Genomic DNA, 27,350 nt, shown 5'->3' with positions numbered 1-27,350 from the left:
AAGAGTTCAGTAAGTCCCGCCTTCTTCCTGATTTCTGCCTTGCTAACTCTGGTCCCTTGCCTTCAGTGCTACTGACACTGCTGTGCGGTGCCTTTGGCCTATAGCAGGCTCACATTTCCTGTAACACAATTTGCCACTGCATATAATCTGTCCCTCCCATTTGTTTCTTTCTTCCTTTTTAAAAATGCTGTTTTGTTTCTATAGGTGAATGTCGCTTTCCTACTCAGGATATCCTTTTTTTGGGGTCTCCCTTATACCCAGACTTCCTTTTCTTTTTAGGACTAAGCTATCAACATTCAATGTCGTGTGTTGCTGTTGCTGGCAAGTCATTTTCGTCCCACGGCAACGCAATGAATGAGTGCCCCCACCATGTCCTGGTCCTTGACAGCCTTGACTTGTGACTCAAGCTGTGTCTTCCTCTATGGAATCCATCCATCTCATATTTGTCCTTTCTCTTCTGCCTTCAAGTTTTCCCAGCATGATTGGAGTTCTGCCTCCTCATGATGTGCTTAAAGCATGGCAGTCTCATTTTCATCATATTTGGTTCTAGGAAAAGTTTTGGCTTGGTTTGATTTAGGACCCACTTAGTTCCTTTGGTTAAGGGGTCCCAGAAAGCTCTCCTTCAGTGCTATGTAGTGAATCCGACAATTTTCTTCCTCTTCACTGTCCATCTTTCACATCTCATACACGGGGATCAGAAATACGATAATGTGGATGCTCTTGGCTTTTGTCTCCATTGAAACAGAAACATGGAAACATAGCAAGTGAGACAGGGCTCCCCAGCCATCTAGTCTGACCCCCTGCACAAGCCAGCTCTGCTCATATAATGCCCAACATGTGGCTGTCCAATCTTTCCTTGTGATATGTCATTGTTGGCATTTATTGAATTATTGATGCATCTTGCACCAGTTTTCACTCTGTCTTCCTCTGCTCCAGGTCTAGCTTTCCTCATGATGTGTTCTGGGTACTGATTGAACAGATAGAGAGATTAAATGCACCCTTGTCTGACACCTTTGCCTATAGGAAACTGTTCCGTTTCTCTGTCCTCGAGTATTTTCTTGTCCATGATGCAGAGTTTGCATCAGGATGATCTAGTGCTGAAGCAGCCTCATTTCTTTTAAGGACCATCCATAGCTTCTTGTGATTCAAACAGTGAAAGGCCTTGCTGTAGTCTGCAAAGCATAGGCTGATGACTTCTGAAATTCTTTGTTGTGTTCCTATATCCAATGTATATTTGGAACGTATTATGCTGTATTATATTGCTGTGCCATGCTTTAATTGGCTAATGATAAAATGCTAAACCATATTTCAGGTGAGTTGTCAAGTATCAAATATTCAACTCAATCATCACTGGAAGTCAAGTCAGCAGTTATGAATATTTGGAGAACTTACAACAAGGATTTGCAGATGACTTACTTTCAAAATCCACATTGGAGAATTTGGGGAGAGAAAATGTATTCCAGCTCTAATTAGAACCTAGTTTGCGTATTTGGAAACAAACAAAAGACAGTATTACAAAAGAGAGCAAAAATTGACACTGAGACAGAGAGAAAAGTGCTTGGCACAGCTGCCGGTATTGGTATTGCTTTAAATTAAGATTTGCAAATCCATATTTAATTAGACAGTTATTGGACTGCATGCTAAGCAAACACCAACTAATTATTAAACATGGGATTTGCTGAAGTATAATGGATATGCATAAAACTCCTATTTGTTAAACCTGAATAAACAAGTTTTAAATAATCAGTTATTTGTCCAACTCTCAGGAATCAGGAAATACAATATAATAACAATTTTAAAAACCCAAAGTGCAATCACTGCCTTTAAATGACTGTATTTCTGTTTTCACCCACAGACAGTTTTGTGTTACCAGAAGATGACCCAGCAGTCCTTCTGTTATTGTCCATGCAGCAGTCATTATAAAAAGGCACACCTGTTATGTAGATGTAGAAAAAGATATTACCCTTGGTACTAGCTTGGGCTGGAGCTGGCATATCCCACGAACCTTCTGGCAATAAATTCAGGTTCTTTTTAATTTACCACCCCAATGAACACTTTGCAACAAAAGAAAGCGAACGTAAAAATCTGGAAACTGAGAAAAGAACAAGAAACACCAATCTTTTCCTAGCACAAGAAAAGCCTAGAAACACCAATCTTTTCCTCAACCCCCGCCCCCCGGGGGTGTTTTGAGAACGTTACTGGTTTAGACAGCAGGATAAAAGGGAGGTGGTTTGGTTTTGGGGCCAAGGCATTTTTCTGGGAGGTGAAGGCCAAGATGGCCCCCTTCATCATATACAGAAGCTGAACAGACTGGCCATGGACTCTGTTGCTGCATGTCACCCGTTCTTGCTGGCAGCTGCTTTGCTTGAGGGAGGCAAGGCCAGCTGTGTGTCACTCCTTCTAGCCTTTCATAGCTTCTTTCCGTCTCCCATTGACCGCTGTTGGAATGTTGGGTCTTTTCTGGCCACCACCTCAGACAGTAGGGATGCTGTGGGATGTTTGAAGGATTCCCTGTAGAAGCTTCAGTCACCCTCCTGAGGGCCCTCTGAAGATGTCACAGCTTGGCGGTGGAGTGCCTTCTCTAGAAGATGAAGGTCCTGGGTTCAGTCTCCCTACCAGGATCTGAAGGAAAGGCTGAAAAAATGACAAAGGGACACCTGTCAATCAGTGGGTATAAGACTGGGCCAAACTGGAGCTGTTGTACTCTGCCCAGAGAGCAGTGCTTCTTGGGCACAATGAAATATAATGATAAAGATATAAATGGATTTAAACAGATAGGCCAATGGTCTGACAATATAGGGTAGCTTTTGATGTTCCTGCACTAATTTGCCATGCATATAGACCCTTCCAAAAATCCAACCCTTCTGTACCCAGACATGGTACAATCAAGGTTTAGGGATGTGCAAATGCTGTAGAATCTGTTCTGACTAGGTTCACAGATTGTCGGGTGCCTTTGTCCACCCCGCACAGGCTGATGGCATTGGCTTTGGGGGAAATTTATTTGTATGCATGTCAATAAATTCCAAGTTGTGCAAACTGCCCTTCCCCCATGCAAAATCCTAGAAAAAAGACATATATTCACCCTTCTAAGTGAAATAGACCAAAAATGTACATATTTTTTATGTCTAGATTTGCATAAGATATTTTTTAAAGGTCTGCAAGTCCACAGAAACTTGGACTTTGGACTGCTGGTCTGTGTTGGCATCCAGGGACTGAATTCCTAGAAATCTGGGTGCATTTGAGTCTCCTGTAGATTTCTCCAGCATCCTAACTGGGAGTCCACAAGCAAGGAACTAATTCAGAAGGGTTAGCTCAGCGAAGTTCTCGGAAGCAACCCAGGCTCAACCACCTCTCCCTCCTGGTTCAGCTGCCAAGCTGGGCCTCGCTGGGGCCAACTGGGACCCTTGTGCAGATGCTCATCTTGCAGAGGCCAGGTAGCACTGTCACGATGTGCCGACTGTCATAAGCCTCCCACTCGCGTTTCTGTTGCCTGGACTCAGGCAGTGTTGTAGAGGAGATGGGGCTCATTGGATCAAAGTTTCAGGACATTCGGCTCAGCAGGTGGTAACCTGCCACACCCTAAGCCTTCCCGGTGCCTTTCCTCTGAGTCCAGCTGCAACCTTCACTGTAGGTGGCGTGGAATGGATTTTCCGAGAAGCAAAATATTGATATGAGAATTCCCCAATTTAATGCCAAATGTTTTGGGATGGCTTGGTCCTAAATGGACAATCAAGTCCCATTAGCTTTACAGAAGACATAGATATAAATATAGATATAGTCCTACAGGACTATTTGTGCAGAGTACCAAGCCAAATAAATAAACAATAAAGAAAATATAGACCGAGAAATGGCTTAATATAGTTGCCCACATTTTTGGAGTCTCCCTGGGGAAGCAGTTATTGGAACTGTTAGGAGTCTTCATACTTTCAGCACACCACTAGGGACAGGATGAGGGAGAAGATCAGGAACCAGAGGGCCCAGATGTAGTGGATGTGCAATGTTTCTTTTCCTCTGTGAGATAAAATGGTATTTTCCAGCAATAACTGTAAGCTGATCGAACTATTAGAAAAAAGTGAGAGTACTCAAGCAGTGGGTATCTACCCTCCAAGGAATAAGAGAAAGTGAAGAGTTCTGGGGAGAACAGTGGAACAGCAACAGCAACGAGAGCCACCAGAGGTGGAAGAGGAACAGCAGCTTGAATTTGAGATGAAGAATGCTGAGGAAAGCCAATGAAGAGGAAACTCCCTGGAGAAGGGTAACAGTCAGGAGCCACAGAACTGCTTTCAGCCAATGGAGGATGAGACTAGTGTGCAGCCTGTTTAATGCAATAAGTCAGGAGTGAACAGAGATTTCTGATCCTGGCTTGTTCACTAACCACAGCTGAAACAAGGCATGCAAAGAATGCCAGGTGAAGGGGCTAGATTCAGCCCAGGCCTGACCTCCACTCCTTTCCCCCATGCTGTGTCAAAGCCACACTGGCCCTTTGATGATCTCTTGGTTTTCTTGTCAAAGAGGCAGCCATTTTGAAGCCTTTTTCATTGGTATGTTGCAAATGTTGGAGTCATTTTCCTGGGTGCAAGTCTCCATTGCTTAACTTAGCCAAGGAGGAGGTTGAGAGGCATGTGTGCTCTCTCTTGACTATTGTTCCCATTCTGTCCTTGTAGCCTGTCTTTGAGCTTCTTTGAAAGTCACAGAAAGGACTTAGCTAGGACCTCCTCCTCTGGGCCTTTGCTTGGTTGCTGCCAGTCAAGTGCCCAAAAGCTGAGACAAAGGCTGTGATGAAAGTCCTGTTGACAACAGTAATGAGAACTACCACCCACTTAGCTTTCAGGAACTCAGGAGGAAGCAGCACAGAAAAGCCACCCTTCCATGTCCCGCAGCCACTCTTTGGGTACCTGCACCTGATGGGGAAGGTTTCCAGGTGTGCAACTGGGATTCTATGAACACTCAGACTTCTTTCTGGTTTGGCTCCCCTCACAGGCCTGGACCAAGCAAGCGAGTGAGTCCACAGATGCCAGAGGGATGGATTCTGAAAGGCTTCATCCCAATCCTAGTGGGTGGGGCTAGGTTTTGTGAATGCCGGGTGCAGGTTAACACAGCCTTCTCCAAGCCAAGCACAGCTCTTTCAACCACAACTGGGAGGACTTCTTTCTGAAAGTGTTCTATTCATTATTTTAGCACAGGTTTGGATAACTTGTGTCCTTCAAGATGCTGTTGGAATGAAACTCCCATCAACCCTGGTATGCTGAACTAATGTTTGATGTTCTGGATGGAGAAGCTGATGAAGTCTGTGTCAGCAGGACTTCTATGTCAGAGGGACTTCTCCATTACAGCTCTTCTTTTTTCTTCTTGGGAAGCAATTCACTATTTTCTGTGATGCCAAACTTAGTTTCAGGGTGAACTTCAGTACCATGGATAGCTCCTATAGGAACAGATGAGGCGCTCCACTGACCTCTTCAGTCACTCCTATAGTCACTGGCCTCCCCTGTATCTGGACGGCTGTGTTGTATGCATGAACTCAGAAGAGTCCTTGGCACACGCACAAGAGGAGGAAACTTCCCATGAGAACCAGAGGGTTGATGAGGAGGTATTTCTGGTGCCAGCAGAACAAGCTTTACTCCCCAGCTGTACAGACGATAGGAATGAAAGTACAGGAGATAAGGAAATTCAGGGAGATGCCAAAACAGAAGAGCATCCAGAGACCAATTTGCGGGTTGATGAGGAAACAATTGCACCAGGTGATGATATGGAGGGTGGGAATTTAGGAGATAACGTAGCTGAAACAGTTGAGGATGCTCGTTCCCACAGACACACGTGCAGATTGGGACGATTAGAATTGAGATTGATTGAGCAATTCAAGGAGAGGGGTCATAGTGACCCGCCTCCAGAGGGATGGGCCAGGAGGATTCAAAAGCACCCTGTAACTTAATTAGAGCAAAAGGACAACTTCCTAGCTTGCATGACTGTAAGTGTAATATTGTGCAGAATAAAGACTTCCGTAGCATCAACTGGAGGGATTGCTTTTGTTGGGAAGGAGCACCAGCTGTATGACAGGCTGCAGGTTGCCCACCCGTGACGTCATGCAAAACCAGAGACAGGCTGCCTTGTGTGCTCTAGATGCTGGGCAGCATTACTCTCGCTGACCCGGGCCATCACCCATGCTGACTGGGCCTGAGGGGAAATATGGTCCACAGCCACCGAAGGGCCCCAGATTGTCTGCCCCTGCACTGACCTAGAGCATGCCCTGTGAAGGAAAGCTAAACCATTTGGCCTGTTCTGCTGCATTCAGTAGATGACAGAGACATGATGGAAGTTTAGAAAGTTATGAATAGTGTACCAAGAGCAGTGATGTAATTACCTGATTCAGAATATGAATTTACCCAGCTTATAATGCTCAGGTGTCATATAAATCAAACCCCATTTCCCAGATAAAATTATTCTCCAACTCAGAATGCAAAACATGCACATACTGCCTTTGGTTTAATTCTGTTTTGTTCAAGTGCCAAATACTAACGACTGCTTGGATAGGATTGAGCAAATGCACCCAAAGGGGTATTTTTTATACTGGGGAGGTTTGGGCCTTCCCTGGACCAGGGGAAATGGTTGGATCTGAGGGCTTGGACTGAAAATTTCAGAGGAGTAAGAGAGGAGAAAAAATGAGCAAAGGCATTTCAAGGGAGAATCTAAAATATCTAATCAGCATGTATAACTCAAGCTTTGGGGAGGAAAGAGTTTGGCTTCAGCAAGAGCTGTAAGAAATGGAGAAAATAGCACCTAGGGGAAAGGCAAACAGGAACCAAATGGATAAAAGAGCTTTGAAGACACTTCAGGTCTTTGGGAAGGGGAGATATTTGGGGCTTGTTTAACTCAACTGAGGGGTCACCTCAATTTCTAGCAGTTCTTGCACAGCTGTCTCTGTGTTAAACTAGACCCATAGCTGGGACAAAAGCAGAATTTTGAGGGCCAGGTATAAATGTCAGCACCACAACATTATGGCCAGCTGAGACCTCAGAAATACCTACTTGATTTCACTTTTGAATATGTTCTCCAGTGCTCCTTATAGTCACCAGTACAACTTCAGGTTGAGCTGTGGCTGGTTTTCTTATCACTTACTGAAACACAGTTGAAAGAGATGAGTTTTTCACCTTAGGATTCAAAGGTGAAGTTCTTAAGGCAGTCTTGTGGCAGCAAAAAGCCTCTTTTACTTTGAGAATTCAGAACAGTCTGGCCCCTGTCAATTTCTCATGTGTTCTTTAATAAATCCACCCTAGTCCATTTTCACACCAGCTGCATTTTAAACCACAACAATTCATTCACTTTTTAGATGCAGTTTGGTGCATTTTTCAAGCCACAAACCATATCATAAAATTCAGAGCAGTGCAGCATTGAAAGGGTAACTGCATTTCAACCTGACTATTAGTCCCAGGAGTGCAAATTGGGTTGGTTCATTTGAAAATGCAGACTGGCAAAATTCTGGTGCGCCCCTCCATGGAAGGGCCACTTCCGATCTCTCCCCAGTTCACTTTGGTACTGCAAAAAGTCTGAAAGAGCTTGGAGAACAGAGCTAATATGCTGTTTCTTTCCTCTTGCAGTTCTTTGGCTCAGAGCCAGTTTGCCCAGTAAATGTGATGGGCACTTGCTTCACAATGGATAAGTGGAAACATTACTTCATACATCAATAAATCAACTTATGGAACTTAATGCCACAAGATAGGGTGATAATTTAAATTCATATAAAGTAAGTGAAGGCCAGACAACTTCACAGGAGATGAAGCAACAGCTGTTCGGCCTGGTAGATTTTAACCTGTTAACATTTCCATGCTCTCCCAGGCAGAGTGAAGGACAAAACCAACCTGAAATTACCAAGCATCACTGCTGATTCAGGGCAGTGTTGTGGCTGCCCCATCACTGTTTTCACACTGGGGCCAAGAAGCTGCCTGTACGAAGGCCACCAGCAATGACACCCTCCAGCCCATGTTCCCCAGCAAGGACTTTAAGAGGCATCCTGTCCCTGATGCTGAAGATGATGGTTTGTTTATTTATTTAAAGCCTTTATATTCTGTTCCATCACAAAAACTCTCAGGACCAGTAGCCATTTGGGTGCCTTATCAGTTCCTGCAGGAATTTGTCTAATCTCCCTTTGAAGTTACCAAGATGGTGGCCACCACTACATCTCCTGTTAACAGTTGCCAGGATTTTATTATTGGCTCTGCAAAGAGGTTCTTCTTTTTATTTTTCCTAAATGTACAACCATTCAGCATCAGGACCCTGAACTCTGGGATCATGGGAGCAGGAATAAAACACCTCCCTTTTCACTTTCTCCACACTTTGCAAAAAATAAAAAAATAAAATTGGTAGATCTTTATATGTCTCCCTGGGTTTGCTTATTCCTAATCCAAGTAGGCCCTTACAGTATTCCTGTTCTTAAGGAAATTGCTCCAGCCTCTCGGTGGAGTTGCTTGCCCTTTCTGCACCTTTTAAGACTCTACAATATTCCTTTTGTAGGCACAGTTTCCAGAACCGTACACGGGGTTGCGACAGTGGTTGAATCTTGGATTTGGATGAGGGAAGTATAATATGGGCTGTTTATTTTCATTATGCCCAACATATAATCTGACTTTTTTCCACAACAGCAACACAGAAGATGGGTATTTTTCATTGTGCTGTCTGCCAGTATTCAAGAACTCTCTTGTTTAGTCACTGCTAGCTCAGATTCCATCAGTGCATAAATTGACTGGATGTTGTCAGGAAAATTGTCTCTTAGTTTCATGCACATTTGATACAGAATTGTGCCACAGTTCCTAACTTCATGACTGATAAGCACTTGCAGAAGACAATGAAAGGTCATGGATATCAGCCTTGTCTACTGATAACTGAGAATTAGTTCAGTTTGCAAGATTACACAATGCACACATCTTGTAACTAAAAGGAGACCTGAATGCAATTTGCAATCGAAAAGCTATACATAATGTTTTCCTGGTGAAAAAATGGTTTGACAACACATTCACATCTGAAAAATGCATGCAAAATGCATGTATATGCACAAAAATGGCACACAGAAGGGCCATTTTCATCTTGAAAAATGAATAAAAATATGAATGATTCCTTCACCAGCAAAAGAAAATGTGTGGGGAAAAGAGTAGAGTGAGACTGGAGGTGAGCCAAGGAAGCCTGTATTCTTTTCTGATTCTGTGGTTTATGAAACAAGGCTTGACAGGATTGGCTGCCCCTTTGCCTGCCTGTGCCTGTGCTCAGTCCAGAAGCCTGCTGTGGGTGCACAGGACAAGTGCCCCAGCGTCATCTTTTGTCAATGTGAAACCCAACACCAGCCGATATTTGGAGTGGGCAGCTTTCAAATAAGGCTGATGCTTTCCTCCCTCACTCATAAGCCCTTTTCAGGGATCTGGTCGGCCCCTTGGGGTAGAGAATCCAGGGCAAAGCTGCACATGCTCCCTAACCCTTTCTCCTCAGCAGCACTCACCACGGGCAGGGCAGGGCCTCCAGCCATTCCCCTCCCCTCCGCAAGTTCTTTTTCTCCTGCTGCAAGTGTCACCCACAGCAGTAAACCTCTCGGTAGCCAAGCTTCTCTTTCCTCCCTCCTTCCCTGGGCATTCCAGGGCACTGGGGATGGGGGGAAATGGAAGAAAATAGTGGGATAATATAGCACACTCTGTAAAGGATCTTTTCTGGAAAAGATAGGATAATATTCTACAGGATCAGATTGGATCAGATCAGATAATATTCTAACATATAAGAATAGGATAACATTCCTTAAGTGCTTTTCTTTGTTTAGGGGAGAGGGTGAGAAAAAGCAGTGGAAGTTATATAAGAAAAATATCCTCTGAGCATTTCAGTCCAGTTCTGCTCTGGGCAACTTGGACCATTGGGCTTACCAAAAAAAAGCCGGCCTTACATTCTGCACAGCACTTTCCAATGTGGCTGCCCAAAAGCTTCTGAGCTTGAAAGGCTATAGGCATCCCCTTGAATGAAGGAGAAGCAGAGGCAAGGATTGTCTCTTGGCTCCCCTCAGGCCCCAAAACATCAGGCAGTCGATTTCTGTGTTTTCCCCTCTTTGCAAGGAGAAAGGGCTGAGCACTGACAGAAGCTGGCAGCACTTTGCCCCCTCCTTCCAGTGCCAGAATGCCTCCAAGGCAGGATCTCCTTTGCCTGCTGAAGGATCCTGCCCCGAATCATGTTTTCACATGAAAATGTGGCCTTTCACCTTTCGCATTAAACATGCATGTTCTGAAGGGTGTTTTCTTTGAACGAGTTACATGGCCAAGTGGCCCAAGGTCCTGTTGCATGGAGTCCAGCACTCATTTGTCATTGCTAGGTGGTGGTGGTGGTGGTCGTGATGATGATGATGATGATCACTTACTCTTTACACCCTGAGAATAAAGGTTAGCATGAAAGAACTTGCCACATTTTTCTTTCCTTGTTTGTTTTGAAAACAAACCTGGATAGATGAATATATTGGTTTGCATTTCCCCTTTTAAAAAGCACCCAGTTCTGCTCATCCTGTTTGCGAACACATTTGATAATTTGCACAAGTTCTTAAGAAACAACGGCTGCAGTGCCCAGATTCAGTAGGCACAGATCTTTCAAGAAAGAAAAAAGTGCCTACAGATGGCATAATAAAAGAATTCACTTTGTCTGAAATTCTTTTCCAGTTTCCCCTGCCCCCATCCCACTGATAAAGAATATTGCACATTCTTATGGAAAAGCCGAAGCAAATGAAATTGTCTCCCAGCTGACACCAGCCACATTCAACAGGTATAGCCATTCTCAACATGGAGATTACAATGCTGTACCCAGATGGTCATGAAAGATGAGGAGCCTGTCGGAGTGGGAAGAAAGGCCAAGTCAAATTTAGCCTGGCAGGCACAACTGAGCACATAGCCAAGTGCACCATTAAACCAAGCTTTGCAGAACTAAGTATAAAAAGCCCTGAGCTTGGATAGATACATCTGCATATTTCACTTTCTCCCACCTTTGATATTTTTGGTTTAATCTCACATTTCCTGTCTTAAAGAGAAACATGCACTTTCGGGTAAGTTCTTACCAGAGCACGAATGAAGCACAGTCGCCACCCTTCCCTAGTCAGCAATTAGAAGAGGAAACTGTCAGAGAAAAAGAGTTCTCAAGCCCACATTAGCACTACAAACATACTTGAATACACATACATCCCAACCCAAGCCTTTAAGAGCTAAGCGTTCAAAGCCCTCTGTCTGGATCACTGAACCAGTTAGCTTCACTGTCTACATATCAGCATTCCCAAAACAAAAACCTGAATGAAATATCATGCATATTATGCTACATTCCTTTCAAGCAGCATCCAAGGCTGCGACTTATGTTCAGTTCCTTCTGTGAGAACCGTGAATCATCGGCTGCACTGGATAAATCTGTAGCCTCCATTCTGTTGATAAGAAAGGGAGGCAGGAAGTTGCTCCTACTGGATTGGACCCTGGTTTAAGTCTTCCCCCATCCCAAAGCCAATGGAAGTTTGGCCAGGATGCTGCTAGTTTTGGAGAAGGCTATTCAGCAGAGCATACTAAATCCAACAAGCAAACAGCCATGCTGGCTGATGACAAGGTGTTCTCTCTGATGGACTGTTGCTGATGGATGCATTTGTCCTTCCTGTTTTCTTCTTTTATTGTTAATCCATCAAGCCATGCTTGGTAAGTAATTTAGTCAATATTTACCAGCCCAGAGAAGAGATTCCAAATAGCACACCAGACACTCAGCAACATTGAGAGTGTGGAAAAGCGTATGCCCCTGCCCGTCTGCTCATAATGCCTAATGCAACCTCAGCAAAACCATACTGAAGCTGGGTGGACGTGGGGAAGAAATAGTTAGACAAGCAGCAGAAGAAGCATGGAATATTATGCCTGGACCAAGTAGAGCAGAGGCATTTTTAAATCTCTCTCAATCTAATGGCTGAATTCCATTTTCAGAGAAGGTCATAGGTACTGCAATTCCAATGGCCAAAGTAGGCAGGGCCAGATGGAAAAGGATAAGGGTAAAATGCTAGCAGTGCCCAAAATACCAGGGTATTTGTGCTTAAAACTCTTGTTGTCAGTAGCAAAGCCTTGAAAGAGGCATTTCAGAGAAGCCAGGAGGCCACCAAAAGATTGGAAGGGGCATGTGCCAGCTGGAGGGGCAGGGCCATTTGGGAACACAGGACTGCAAGATTTGGACCCCATTTGGAACAGATTTGGCCTGGAGGTCCAGGGTTCAATAATAATAATAATGTAAAGGATCACACAGTTGTGACATTGGAAGAGATCCCAGAAATCCTCTTATCCTGTTCACTGGCTGGGTTCAGAGGACACAACATGTTGGGAGCTAGGTTCCCCCCTTCTCACCTTCAAGGCAACAGACCATTCCTTTGCAAAAACTCTTTATTCTTCAAAGTGCATCCAGCAAGCACAGTCACCGCAGAGTACATTTCTGAGCAGGCATGCAGGGGTCTGTTGGAACCCATTCTAGCAACTATTCCTGAGAACCTTCCTTTTGAGTTCCCCTGGGCCCCCTCCTTCTGGGAGGGCCCTTTTGCACGTGAGCAGATCTCTTCTCTGTATGTCATACCTCTGCCAGTCCTTCTCTGGTGATGCCACATCATGGCATCAAAAGTCAACACGGGCACGACTGGTTTCTGAAGCTCCATCCCATGCCCCCTCCTGGCAGCTGCTACTTTCAGAGTCCACCTGCACACCTGGAGTGGGCGGCCTTGAAAGAAGCTCCTCTGCTTCTCCCATCTCGGTGTCTGGGGCACCAGTTCCCAGGGTCCCTCCTCCTCCTCATCTGCCGAATCCAGTTCTGCCTGACCTTGGAACATGCAGCAAGAGCAGCTGCCAATTGCAAATACAACAAGCCATGGTGGATCTTTTATCACTGTTGGTCTGTGGTGTTGCCTGAGCCCAGGATCATGGTTTCATGGTTCTGGCATGCAACCAGTACAGAATCCTCTGGACAGAGTGACAACTTCGGGAGCTGCTTCAACTGTTCAACCTCTATGTGTGGACCAATGAGGCCAGAGACACAGACCGGGAGCAATGCACTTTGGAACTGAATTTCAGACATGGTGGCTGATGGGATACATGCCAATGATGGGAGAACTGAGCAGGGCACATGGAAGCCATGATAATGTAGAATCATAGAATCACAGAAGCATAGAACAGTAGAGTTGGAAGGGGCTATGAAGGCCATCGAGTCCAACCCTCTGCTGTTGTAGGACACCATGTTACACCATCCTACTCAGAGGGCTGTCCAGTTATGCCTTGAATGTCTCTAGTGTGGGAGAGCCCACCACCTCTCCAGGCAGATGGTCCCCCTGGCAGTGAGGAAGCTTTTCCTGATGTCCAGCCTGAATCTGGGTTGTCACATCTTCAATTGATTATTCCGTGTCCTACACTCTGCTATCAGCGAGAAGAGATCTTGACCTTCCTCTTTGTGACATCCTTTGATGAACTTTTAGAAAGATATCATGTCCCCCTTCAGTCTTCTCAGGGCTGAACATGCCCAGTTCCCTCAGTCTCTCCTCACACGGCAGTGTCTCCAAATTTTGGACCCTTCTGGACGGCAGTGCCTCCAAATTTTGTTGCCTTCCTCTGGACCCTTTCTCATTTTTCTGCATCTTTCTTAAATCTTGGTGCCCAGAACTGGACATGGTATTGCAGATGGGTACTGACTAGTAAGGAGTATAGGGGAACTACTACTTCTCCCTACTTCTCAAGTAAATGTAGAATGCACTTGATTGTCTGTCAGTGGATCATGGTAAAAAAAACCCCCTGAAAGCTGTGTTAGCCACACAGGGTTGATTGCCATATTGTGTGAATGCAGCCACTGCAAAGTATTCTGGACACCTGCCTTGTTGTTCCTGAAATGGTCTCGCTTGCCTTTAGAGACTAACAGCAATGCAGTACTGTAGCCGGTGCTGGTGAGCAGCCTTCCCCAGCTTGAAGCCCTCCAATCCTATCATGCCCAGCTAGTGAGCATCTCTTGAAGAGCAATTCATAGTTGGGGAGCCTGCTGAATAGGCCAGTCCCCACTTCTAAGAGTAAGAATTGTTTGTGATAAGCATGGGTCATAACACAAAAATTCACCATATATGCACCATAAGAACTCCTCCTGCATCACAGATGACCTCCCCCCCGCCCCAAGGAAAAGCTTCCATTGAAGGACCTTCCATTGAAGGTCTCCTCATATATCTGCCTCTTCCATTGAGGCAGATCTGTGAGGAGCCATGAGGCCCTTCAGGGTTCCTGGTCCCAAGCTAGGAAGACTTCTGAAGGTAAAAAGCAGTACTTCAAATTGACCCCAGAAACAAACTGGAAGCCAGTGCTGTTGGGTAGGCACAGCAATGAGGCAGCCACAGCACCCAATCCCAGTTCTTGCCTCCCAGCTGCCCTTTGTGCAAACATTCTGTTCCTGAACCATCTGTAAAGGCAGCCCCATCACCACTGTCTAAGAAGTAAGGGTGGCTTGTTGCTTGTTTTCAAATGCTATTTAAGTCTCTATCGATGGTTGTGGGGAAAGGCCAAAAGAAGGAGGTGTCAACTGAATTCCAGAGGACCAGTTCGGGCAGTTCCTCCTTTTGCCATCTAGTTTGGTGTTTGCTTCGAATTTCCAGAGTATTAATTTCGTTGGAAATGTCTCTGTGACTGAGCATCATGTGAGAGAAAAAAACTGTGGGGGATGTATTCCTTTGCCTGAGCTTCCTCAGTCGATTACCCCAGAGGACCAGGAGAGGTCAATTAAGTGTGAGTGCATGATACTTTTTAAAACATCAACAACACAAAGCCACCAAAGTAAATTAAGTTCTGAACACTGCTGTACCTGTTATTTCTGCAATTCAGGGCTCAAGTGATTACATTAGCGTGCAATCTGGCATCTGCCCAGGGAGTTTTTATACAGAGCACATCACAAGGTCAGGGAAGAGAGAAGATTTGAGTCAGAGGCACAAAAAGCCGGCCCTGATAACAGAGGATCTCTCAGAGTGATTTGCAGAGGCACCCAAGAACTTGGAAATGAATCACCTTGCAGGAAAACTCATGATGAATTAATTTGTCAGGCAGTTATCAGCAAGCGGTCGGCATAACCTAAAGGTAACCTTGCACTCGAAAAAACACGCGAGTGCTCCAACGGTGCATTTCAGAGCAAATCATAAAAGGTGTGATGTTGGGTTAGGGTAAAAGTGCCTCAGTCTGGGAGTGAGGAACGTAGGGTGTAGTGGGTGCTCATAGCTTCAAAGTCAGTGGGTTTCGGCTTGCATATCAATGGAAGTACCCATGGCACATTCAGCCACAAATACTTTCAGCACCACGGCCAGCTCCTTTAAAGGGGCTCATCTTCCGGCGTCATATCTCTTTGCCTGTGGATACTGTCCATGGGGTTTTATGGCAGGGATACTGGAGTGGGTTGCCATTTCCTTCTCCAGTGGATCACCTTTTGTAGCATGCTGTAGCACAGACCTGGGCATTGTACGGCCCACGGGCCACATCCAGCCCGATGGCTGACCCTGACTGACCTGCATGAGGTCACTAGCAAATTAAAAGTCAATACAAATATATATCGTCGTAATATAGATGCAAGCAATACAACTGCACTGCTTTTATTTTGAAGGGTCTGCTAACTTGAATTGAATTTATTGCTTTTCATGTAATGTTAATGTTTTTGTGAATATTCATTAAATAGTGTTCTGTGCTTCATCTTTTCATTGTATCATTGTAATGTTTCATTTACTGTTTTTATAGATTTATATATTGAGCAGAGCTGTAAGTGTATTGGCAACTGTCAATTAACAACTTAACAACTGTCAAAGTTTCTCATGTGGCCCCATAGGAAAGTTAATTGCCCACCCCTGCTGTAGCATCTAGCCTCAGTGGCTGATCTACCATTGCCTGTGGGCAGGGGGTACTCCATCATGTCTGCCACTCTCCCCGATGATGCCAGGAGCCCAGAAAAGTTTGAAATTAAATCATATGAGAATGTTTCTCCAGTGACCACCCCCTGTCATGGGAAGGATGACTGCCACGTAAATAAAAGAGCCCCTCAGGTCGGACGGTGTCCAATGTGTTACGTCATTTTCCCTATATGCCCACCCACCCTTAAGATCTGCAGCAGAAGCCCTGCTCCAGGAACCCTCCTTGAAGGAGTTTAGGAGAGAACATACTTGGAGGAGGGCCTTCTCTGCGGTGGTGCCCTGGCTATGGAATGCTCTCCCCAGAGAAGTGTGCCTGGTGCCAACGTCATATGCTTTTCAGAGCCAGGTCAAGACCTTTTTACTCTCCTGTACTTGAAATGTTTAATTTTAACTATGCCTTTATGCTCAGTTTGTGGATCGTTCATACTGTATTATTTGGGTATCTATGTATTTATGGGATTTGAACTGTAAGCCGTCCTAAGACCCACTGGTTATTGGACGGGGTAAAATTACCCAGATAAGTAAGTAAATAAATAAATAATAGTTCTTACAGGCAATGTGAAGGAAGATTTGGGGATGCCTTTCCCATCGAGTCATGCCCACTGCAGTTGCTCTTTCTCCTGCTAAGAAGGCGAGGGAAGATGGGGAGCGCGTGTTGATGTCAGGGTGTGTAGGAGAACCATGGACCCAGTGAGAGGGGTGGCATTTGGCAAGCTTCTCACTTCCAAGCTGTTGGGTTGACTTGTGGGCGGGGGGGTGTCTGGGTTTCCAGTGATTGTTTTGAGGATTCAGAACTCTTAAAAACAAAACAAAACAAAGCCCAAGCCAAATGTCTATTGATGACTATGATGGCATTATTAGGATTATTGCTCCTTTTTTGCTTTCAAGAAACTCAAGGTGACTTATAGAATTCTCCTCCTCCACTCGATTTTATCCTCACCACAACAATCCTGTGAGGTAGGGTTGCTCAGTTGTCCATGGGTTGGGGACTAGAACCCTGATCTTCCAAGTCTTGCAGACAACACTAAAACTGGAGCAGTGGCCACAACTGCAGAGCAGGTACTCCAGATCCAAAAGGAAGTGGGCAGAAAGTGGGCAGGAGACAACAGGATGGCGTTCAATGTGGATAAGTGCAAGGTCTTGCACTTGGGGCATAGGAATAGCTGTCATAAGTACAGGTTAGGTGACAAGTGGCTGGAGAGCAGCACTTGTGAAAGGGACCTCAGGGTGCTGGTTGACTGCAGGCTAAACATGAGTCATCTGTGTGATGCGGTGGTCAAGAGGGGCAATGCCACCCTTGGTCGCATAGCCAGAAGTGTGGCTTCTAGATCGAGAGAGGTATTACTACCACTTTATATGACTCTGGTGTGCCCACAACTGGAGTATTGTGCTCAGGATATAGCCAGGTTGGAGTCAGTGCATCGTAGGGCCACAAGGTTGGTGGCCAGTTTGCAGGGGATGCCATATGAGGCAAGACTAAGGGAACTGGTTCTCTCCAGCCTGGAGAAGAGGAGACTCAAAGGAGATCTGTTGGTGACATACCGGGACGTGAGGGGGTGTCACACGGAGGTGGATAGAGACCTGTTTTCCCCTGCAGAGGAGGGTGGGATGCGCTCCAATGGAGCAAAGCTCAAGGAACCAAGGTTCAATTTGGATTCCAGGAAGCACTTCCTGACAGTCAGGACCCCAAGGTTATGGAATGGGCTTCCACAGGAGGTGGTTGAAGGACATCGATGAGGGTGTTCAAGAATAGGCTAGACATGCACATGGTAGGCATGTCATGAGCGGAACCAGCTGGAGCCAGGGGTCAGACTAGATGACTCAGGAGGCCTGCTCTAATACTGGTGGAGAAAGAGAAGATTATTATTTATTCATTGGATGTATATCCCACCATTTTCTTACAGAGAACTCAAAACACTTACTTCATTCTCCTCTTCCTGCTCTCCATCTTATCCCCACAATAACAACCCTGTGAGGTAGATTAGGCTGTGAACTTGCAGCTGGCCCAATGTCTCAGCCCCATGTTCTTCATCACTGCACCATACCGACTCTCTCTGTCTCCCACTCACAAAGACTTTCCAAGGGCCTAGAGGGCTTGATGGATCAAAATGAACAGGTGTAATTTCTAAATTCAGCCACTCCCCCACCTTTACAATATGGGATTGCTGATCCCAAGGCATCTCTGAAGCACATCTCCCTTTCTTTCTGGCTCAGATCGAAATATTTCTGAATTACAGAGTAACTACAATTTCCAGGCAGAAGATTTTGCATGGTTAAAAGGCCATTTACTGCTTGTCTCCTGCTTCAGCACCAAACATTCTAAGTACAATCATTCTGGGATTTAATATCCTCAGTGGAATGAGTGTGAGTTTCTTCGACGCAGCAGGCAGCTTTTTTGCTTTGAATTTCCTCCATCTAATGACTTCTTTCTTATTGTTTTATTAACTAACATGCAGCATTTGAACACCATTTGAGGTTAATAAATAGCTACTCTCAATATTCAATGAAGCTTGCATTTTTTTCTCCAGTAATTTAGATGCCTGGTATGGATATTTTCCATTCCCCCATCTCTTATTATTCCTTTTATGGGATGGTGCTTGAGCTCTAAAGTTTCTGCATGATTGGAATGATATGTTCCACCCAGGCTTCAGATCTAGTTATGGAATAAAAAGCCTTAACTCTCTTGGTCGGCAATGTGTTGGGAGCTACACAATAGAGGACTGGTCCTGGCTGTTTGTGGGACTGCATGGGCTTCAGTCCTTAAGGATGTGTGTGGAATCCAACACAATCCTGCCTCCCACTAGATTCCAGTTTGCCAGCCCTGCTTTGGTACCAGTTTGGTGTGATGTGAGCTGAGTGACCCTTTTAGCTCTCATGTGAACCACGGTTTGTGCATTTTGTAAAATGCTAAAGAAATTTACATAGATGGGAAATCTGCACAATTAGCATAGCTTTACAAAGTTATACATCAATATGCATGGTTTATTCAAGCTGACAGTCAAAGAGCCCATGGATCTAGCATGATTTGTGCAAGTGGGGTGCATAGGCACAATTTCCAGCAGTTTTGGTCCTGTTTCATGCGACAGTTCTAAAAGAAAGAGCTGGAAGTTTTCCTTGAATTCCTTGCTGTCTCTTGAACCCTTCATAGCTTCCCCGCCCCCTTCCGCTTCCTCTTGTTTTTGCTTTAGCTGTCATTATAATCTGCTTGGGCATTATAACAAAGCAGTGGGAAAGCACAATCCTTTTCAGCAATTAAATAAGTAAAGCCATTTTGCTGTGTTTCACAGGAGCCTCTGTCCCCAGGCAGTCACCTGAGTCTCATATGGAGAAGAAAGTGGGGTTGTGATGACTGTGCCTTAATCCGACCACCACAGCTGTAGCTGAACCCAGCAGCAGAGTCTGTGCCCAGCTGGAGGACCTGAAAATGCAGAGCCCTCACAGTGGAAGCCGGGCCCCACCTGCAGGAATGTGTGGGGAATCCACTGGGGAGGGGATCTGCCAGATCCCCTGGGCTTGGGTCCCTGGTCTCTGGTCCACTGCTTGGTGGCTGGAGTCCAGGTTCCTCATGAGCCGCGCCGTGTTCTCAGGGGGCTCACCAGGACCCGAGCCCCACATGCTGCGCAAGAGCATCCCTGTCGCACGGCGCACGGAGCAGTCATGCGGGCTGCTACACGTGCCGTGCAAGAGAGCTGGTGGCACAGAGCTCAGCAGGAACAGCGCCTCGTGCCTTCGCCACGGGAGGCGCCCACAGCGGCCGTTTTGCTGCCGCCCCTGCCGGGTGGGCAGCCTTCCTTCCTTTGCGCTTCTTCTGGGCCTGGCAAGAATGGGCCAGGCCTGCGATGAAGTTGGTGAGAACTGGAGGGGTGAACCTTGCTCAGGTTCTCCCTGGCCCCTCCTGCAGGTATATGGGACAGAGGGACGGAGGGAAGGGGGCAAGGTTCAGTGACAGCCGTGCTTTGCATGCAGGAGGTCGCAAGGTCAGTTCCCAGCACCTCCGGTTCCCACTGTGCAGCATCTCCAGCCTGAGGCCCTGATGAGCCTGTCGCTATTGATATTGCCGTCACACAGCTGCTGCCAGTCTGTGTCAGCAATACTGAGCTAGGTGGACCTGTGGCTCAAATTGGTCCAAGGCAACTTTCTTATACAATTTGTACATGTGCAGGCTTCATTTTAATGCTTGAAGATTGCAGCTTCCACCAAAGCATACAATTTGAGGGATCCAGGTCAGTCTGGGGGCTAACTTTACAAAGACAATTTTCTGTCTGAAGGTGCCTTTTGTTTCAAGGTCCATCCAGCCCAGTTTAAAGATAAGGATGGGGAAGGGCAGGGGGCTTGAAGCTGCCCATCAACTCACCTGCTCACAGTCTCCCCTCCTGTGGTGAGAAGCACTGAATTTCCTTTTCAGCAGCACTAAACAGAGTGATCTCTAATGGGCATCTATACATATAAATTGTTCTGTGCAAATTGTATGAGAACAACAAAGCTTTGTTCCTTTGTCCTCTTTTCTAATGATGGATAAGTGGCCATGCTAATTCCCAGACAGTCCTCGGTTTGAAACTTTTGGCAGCTGCTGGTCTTCCATCGTTCCTATTCCCACCCCAGTACAGATGAAAGATGGGCGAAGAATACAGGCAGAAGGAGTCTGGCTGCAGAAAGAGAGATGCTTCAGATGTACAGCCCCTATTTTTCAAAACATCTTTGTGACATGCAATATTCCGCAGTGTTTGTACTAAGACAGTGATCGAGAAGAGCCCAAACCCTTGAATACAGGACTGTCGGGTCCTTGGAGTATTAATCAAAGTGTGGTTTTGGCCTGGCATCATGAATACAGCTCCAGAGGTGTGCACTTCACACGTATACCAGCTGCTTCGCTATTTGGTCACTCTGGTTTTCTGTTAGCAGGTCCTGGACCATGGCAAACACTGATTAACAGATATGAGGGGTCTTGTGCATGAATCCTGACATGGCAAAGTCTGGCTGGAGTGTATAACTGCTCTGCTGCCAGGGGAAACTTTGTTGCAATGCCAGTGGCATCTTTGGAAGGAAAGTTTGAGGGGGCAAACAGGTTGGGATTCATTTCATCTGGCACAAGATGAGGTCCCTGCCCTGAAGGAATGTTGATGAGTTTATGAAATGTTTCTGCCTCGTTTTTTCAATGAAGGATTCTCATTAGGAGTTCAGAAATCTCTGGAATTTATTGTTATTTCCCTAGATCGTCTAAAAATCTATTGCAGCAAGTATTTTGGTTCATTTTGATGCTCATTTCAAGAGCACCAGATTCAGTGCAGTCAGCTGCAGCCAGACTTGGATGGCCACATGTATTAACACTGCCCGTCTCCCCTATTGCTATCCCTTGCTTTCCAAATGCCGATCAGACAAACCCATTTGCCAGCCTCTGAGCATGTGCAGTTTTGTATTTCAAACTCTCTTAATCATAGCCATCAAGACTACTGGAATAAAAGGAAGCTGGCTTCCAAGGAGGATATTTCCAAACTGGCCCAGCACTGGCACCTGCGCTGCATGATCTATCTGGACTGATGCTGCTCAGTACAACCTCCTTTCTGTGTGTTCTTAGTTTTTAATACATTTTTATAGTCAGAGGACAGCTGGTCAGGCATGTACAGGGTTACAGAAGCACCTTTCCTTATTTGCTATATACCTTTTCTACAACAGAATATTGCTTATTTCCAATAAGGTGTGTTTAGCATTGCCTTCTGCAATGTATTTTAGCATATTTTGAGAGGAAAGATATACTTAAATGTGTACATGGAGAAGTTTTTTTTTTTATCAGGATTTGGTCTGATTTTTTGTTTTTGAAACTGGACAGAATTAGATTTGAGTGTGTGTGTAAAAAGGGGGCATGCGCAAGCGAGAACCTTTTCCCAGCCCAATGAGGCTGATGATATTGAGGATGAAGAAGAAAAATGAAACGTTGCTTAGAACACTGAATCCAAGTGTTGGATGATGCTGGGAATGGCTCCAAATGGGGACTGGAGCCCTGACAGTCACGGAAGTAGCCTTTCAAGCAGAAAGCATGTCCTCCTTCGTCTGGTTGTTGGTCTTTCCAGTGCCTTCAGGTGCATTCTGATGTATATTCAGACAGACGTTAAGACCTACAACCACTGGTTGGTGCATGCTGGGGATTATGGGTCTTTTCAGAGTTTAAACATGGATGGGGTGCACCCTAAAATGCCCAGGGGATGAGGATCTGGACGTGTGGGGGAAAACATCCATGCGTGCACACCGGGCTTAAAATGATTTCCACCCAGCCCAGCCCGAAATGTAACTTCTCCAGAGCCAGAGAAAGAAGAAGCCTGAAGCCTGAAAAGATCTACTCATCCTTCTACACCCCCATTTCCTCCTTGCCCCCCCTTTTTGGTCCTTTCATTTTGATTGTAAGGCGGTACGTGGAGAGAGTTGCGCTTTTATTGGCTGCATGGGAGGCACGCTAGACGTTGCTTGGGAGGAGGGGTGGGGGAAAATGCTTTCAGTGACTGCTTGGGGCTTGTGTGCGTTGGCCACCCAGAGCTTGGCTGCCAACCTTCTGTCAAGGCCTGCCTTTCATCTCGACAGTCAGTTTGGGCTCTCCAGGTGAAGCAGCATGAAGGGGTAGAGAAAGCATGGACCAACATTTGGATATGGGGTGCAACATTGGCCTCAGCCTCCCCCCACACCCAGCCTCCCCTCTTCCTCCTCTCCAGGCTGATCTGTGACCTCAGACGCCAGTTGGCGTGATTCATTCATGGGGTGCACTGGGGGCTTGGCCTTCAGAATTCTAGTTCTGAGCCCTAGGGCCTCAGAACAGGCTCTCTGAAGAATCCTTTGCTGCTCCCCCACCCCAGACAATATCAGGAGACCATAGGATTGCATCCTAAACCACTTTTTCCAAAGGCACTTGCTCCAGATCTCTCCAAAAGGCAATAAGGGAGGGGCCATCACTCGATGGAGAAAGGAATGAGATAAGAAGGACTATTTATCCTACTCTGTATCTGTGCAGATACAGAAATGTAATGCATTTTAGCAAATTAAGAATACCCTGGGTCTCTCCTTTGCCTTTCTTTCTTTTCTTTCCCAAGGGATGCTGCAAAACAAACACACATGCCCTGTTTTGCAAAATATCCTTTGAAATAGTTCTTCTCTCCTTTCTCCCCAAGAGCTGTGTAAATCTCCTAGCAATCTCTTATTTACGTGGCAGTCATCCTACCCATGACAGGGGGTGGTCACCAGAGAAACATTCCTCATATGATTTAATTTCAAACTTTTCTGGGCTCCTGGCATCATCGGGGAGAGTGGCAGACATGATGGAGTACCCCCTGCCCACAGGGAACAATAGATCAGCCACCGAGCAAGATGCCACAGCAATAAATTTCTGAGCCAGGTGAGACTGCGGGCATCATTTCTTCCCCCTTCTTTCCTTTTTGCGGGTGTTAGGATTGTATTGTCTGTTGTTGGTTGCTTTACTTGCTTTGCAAATTGGGAGAGCCTTTGCTCTGGCAGGTTACCACTGATTTCCTTCTGGCGTGATCCTGGGAGGCTGAGTGGATTTTCCCCACTGTGTCCCTTTTGTTATGCCCTGAGTCAAATTCCACTTCAGGTGGATTTCTAAAATTAATTCCATTAATGTGGGTATGTGGCATACGTAGTGCTTCTCCGGTCCCAGGTTCAAAAGACCTCTGGGAAAGCCTGGCAAGAGGGAAGCATTTTTGTGATTTTCATGGAAACCCCACAGCAATCACAGCACTTCGGGGCTTCTCCACTGTAAAAACAAACAGACACACTCAAAGAAAAGTTTCCTCCCATTCGACGTTCACCTTATGAAAGCTCAGACCTCCAGTGGAAAAGTGCTGCATCAAGGCAGGCAAATCTGTTGTCCTCTAGATGCTATTACTTCAGTCCCCATCATCCCCTAGCAGCCTGGCCAATTGGCTGGGATGATGGACTTTGCAGTCCAGCAATGTCTGAAGATCTACAGGTTTCCCACCAATGCCTTTCCTGATGATGCAGCCATGGCCTCTTTGGCTCTCACCCTTCAACTCACATCCAAGACTCATGTCTCTGCCAAGGTGTGGCCATTAAGTCCTTGCAGCAGAGGAGCAACGAACAGCTTTACCTAGGTACCTCAGACACCACCCAGCCCTTCCCATTGCACTGCACCCGTCCCTGGGACACAGAAGGTGCCAGAAGGTAAGCCGCTTTTGCTTTCGTTTGTAAGGCAACTTTTCTAAGAACAGGACCTCATGCCCACACACAAACTTTGACCTCCAGATAGGAGCACTGCCGCCTGATAATTGGAAGACAAGGCCCTTTGCATGAACTTTGGCATTGGTAGTTTTTCCAGCTTTTTTAAAACAAAGGCATCAAAAGAGCTGGTATTTTTCTTTGCAGTTAAGGAAAGGAATCAATGGATGAAGGCTGCGAGGATGCCTGTAGCTGTTAGGAAGAAACTCAGACAAGCCACACAAATCAGCCCATGTTATTAAATTTGTCATAAATAGTATGATGGATGATAATTCCCTGATCTAATATAAAACCTTTGGGAGCAATTTGTTGGAATGATGTCACCATATAAATGTTCAAAGTGCTAATGAGATTATCTCAGATCAATGGAGAAACCTGTGCCTGAAGGAGACAGAATAATATGCAAGCCACAAAGTGCTTTTCTGACATCTTCTGTCTTGGGTTTGGTTTACAACATACCTGCAGCTGCAAGAGTTGCGTCCAAAGTTGCTTCCCATCATGGTAACCCGCATGTCTTCTGCCCGATTGCTTTGGGTGTATTGTGCTGCTAGTAGGCACCACACAATAACTGCCATATCTGTGGAATGCGTTCCCCAGAGAGGTCCACCTGGCGCCGTCATTATTTGTTTTTCGGCGCCAGGCCAAGACCTTTTTATTCAAACAGTATTTTAATAATGTTTAATATTTATAGATTTTAAATGTGCAGCCAGTGTGTTTCCAGGTTTTAATTGTAATTGTTTTATTTATTTATTTCTGTGAGCCATCCCGAGGCTATGTAGCAAGGGGACAGCATATAAAAACTTTAAATAAATAAATGGGGTCCTTCGGTCTCACAACTCACCTTTCGTTCACTTCTGCAGCTAACTGTGTCTGAGTGGGCTCCTCTAAGGACGGTGAGTCGCATTCCTGCTGGGCCCTGAGTCACATTTCCCTTTAATTAGCTGGCTTCCAAAAATCACCCATGGCCACAGGTGCACACATTCCTTCGCGTGGTGTGACAGCAACGATGAAGGTGATGGCTTAGGTAGTTGTGTATGAGATGTCATGCAAGGGTGCTATTGAAGTCACATCCTGCTTCTGGATTGCCCCTTTGCCTCAGCTTGGCTAATGCGGGAACAGAATCCTGGACCAAGCTGCCCTTTGGTTTGATTCAGCCTGGCGCATCTTATGCTCTTAACTGAAGAGGTGTGGGAACATGCGTCAACCATGTAAACAGCGTCTGAAGCAGGAATCAACAGTAGGGATGAGCTGAACCTTCCAGTCTTCTCTGCAATTTGTCCTTTTAAAAAAACAGAGAAACATAAAACAATTAATTGATTTATGGAGTCCAACTGAATTATGAGTAACTCCTGATGTGGTGGTAATATTATTAGCATTCTACAGCAAAGTGCAGAGAGGTACTGGAAGAAATTTGCAGACATTTTCTGAGCTTAAAATACAATGACTTGAGCCATCTGTGTTTTAATAGTGAAAGAACTATTGCACAATATTTGTGAGAAGAATGACTTTGGGAAGATTTTATTGGGATCTTTTGAGTTTGGGATTGCATAAGTCCCTGTTTGCACAAATCATGGGAGCTGAGAAATGTTAACTTGAAATAATAATGTAAAAATGTGTCTATTTGATGTGTGCAAATCATGTGACTCTTGGAAAACAGGAGTGCCAACGCTGAACCAAATGAAATGGATGACAAGTCCTTTGTGAATTAGGGAATATGGTGAACGAAGGCCAAAGCAGTGGGAGGATGACTTGATTACACACATGAGCTTGAGAACAATGCAAGGAATACTGTATATATTCATGAAATGACACAAAATCACACTAATCAGTGGGTCCAGGAGCAAAAAATATGTAGGTTTGAAAAATTGTACAGTGGTACAGAGATTGAACAAACCTGACTATTTAAAAATGGGAATCTCACTGAAGCCAAGCTTGAATGATTTGCCCATTGTTAGCTTGCACAGACTGAGGGAGTACAAAACAATTTCTAGAGTTCATATTTTTGGATTCCTACCAGGGAGTTTCAAGCCAGAGCTTTCCCTGGAAGCAAAACTGAGGCTGTCCTACCTGGGGCAGACCATGAAAAGGCAAAACTCCTTAGAGAAGCCCATCATGATAAGGAAAGTCAGAAGTGGAAGATGAAGAGTGAGACCAAGTATGTGATGAATTGACTCCATCAAGAAAGCTACAGTGTTGAATTTGCAAGGACTGAATGGGGCTGTCATGGGCAGGACATTTTGGAAGGCTTTCCTTCATGGGGCCACCATAAACTGGGAATGAATTGACAGTACATGACTGAGGAACTGATCTTTCATTCGGCTAAGGTCAAACTAAAGTTATGGCAGAAATAAGGCATTCTTATGGTGTCACATGCAAGTGATAGAATTCAACAGACTCATGCACAATTGGGACCAGGGTGTGTTGCTCTACCACACTATTCCTAAACTCTTAGTTATTTCCTCAGTGTGGCCGTCACCAGCATCCGCAAGACTGGGGGATTGCTCCAGGTCCACGGATGGTTGAAGGAGTACTGTCCTGCCCTTTGGGAAGTGAGGGCTGGGGAGTGTGGGCTGATATTCTCATGGGGAGATGGAAAATCTTGTGCCTGGAGGAGACTGACTAGAAGTATGCCCAGAAACTAACCAAACCCAGAGCTGATCCTGCTTCTTGTGACTGATACTTGGCCAACTTTGGCTAAACGGAGGACGAGGTGAGTTCTTCCCTCTCCTCTCCATGTATGACTACAGCTGAATCACCATAAACATGGCTGACTTGGAAGGACAGAGGAGCAGTGCCATTGGCAACAGGGAACCACATCTTAAGCACAGGGTCATACCTTGATTCATTATACACTGGCACAGCTCTGGGAAATAAGCAGTTCTGAGGGCTCACACTCTTGTGTGTGACTTTACTCCAGGCTTCTTTAGCATGGCATGCTGGACTCTTGCAAATATAGGCCAAGGAATCCTGCAGGATGTCTTTGCTAGGCTGCATGTGGGCAGCATCCTGCAATCCTCGGTTTCCTTGGGTGAGTTCAGCTGTTCTGCCACTTCCACCCAAGAACGTCAGGTGAGGCTTGCCAGGGCATGCTGAGGACCCCCCTGAGCATTTCCTGGGCAGAACCTCACACTGCAGAGCCCAGACTCCAATTGAAGGGAAGTCCAGAGACTTGCATCTAACATGTACC

Source organism: Varanus komodoensis, unplaced genomic scaffold, assembly GCF_004798865.1.
Source record: "Varanus komodoensis strain SLA01 unplaced genomic scaffold, ASM479886v1 scaffold90, whole genome shotgun sequence".
NCBI classification, from domain to species: Eukaryota; Metazoa; Chordata; class Lepidosauria; order Squamata; family Varanidae; genus Varanus; species Varanus komodoensis.
Note: the sequence above shows the minus strand (reverse complement) of the source record.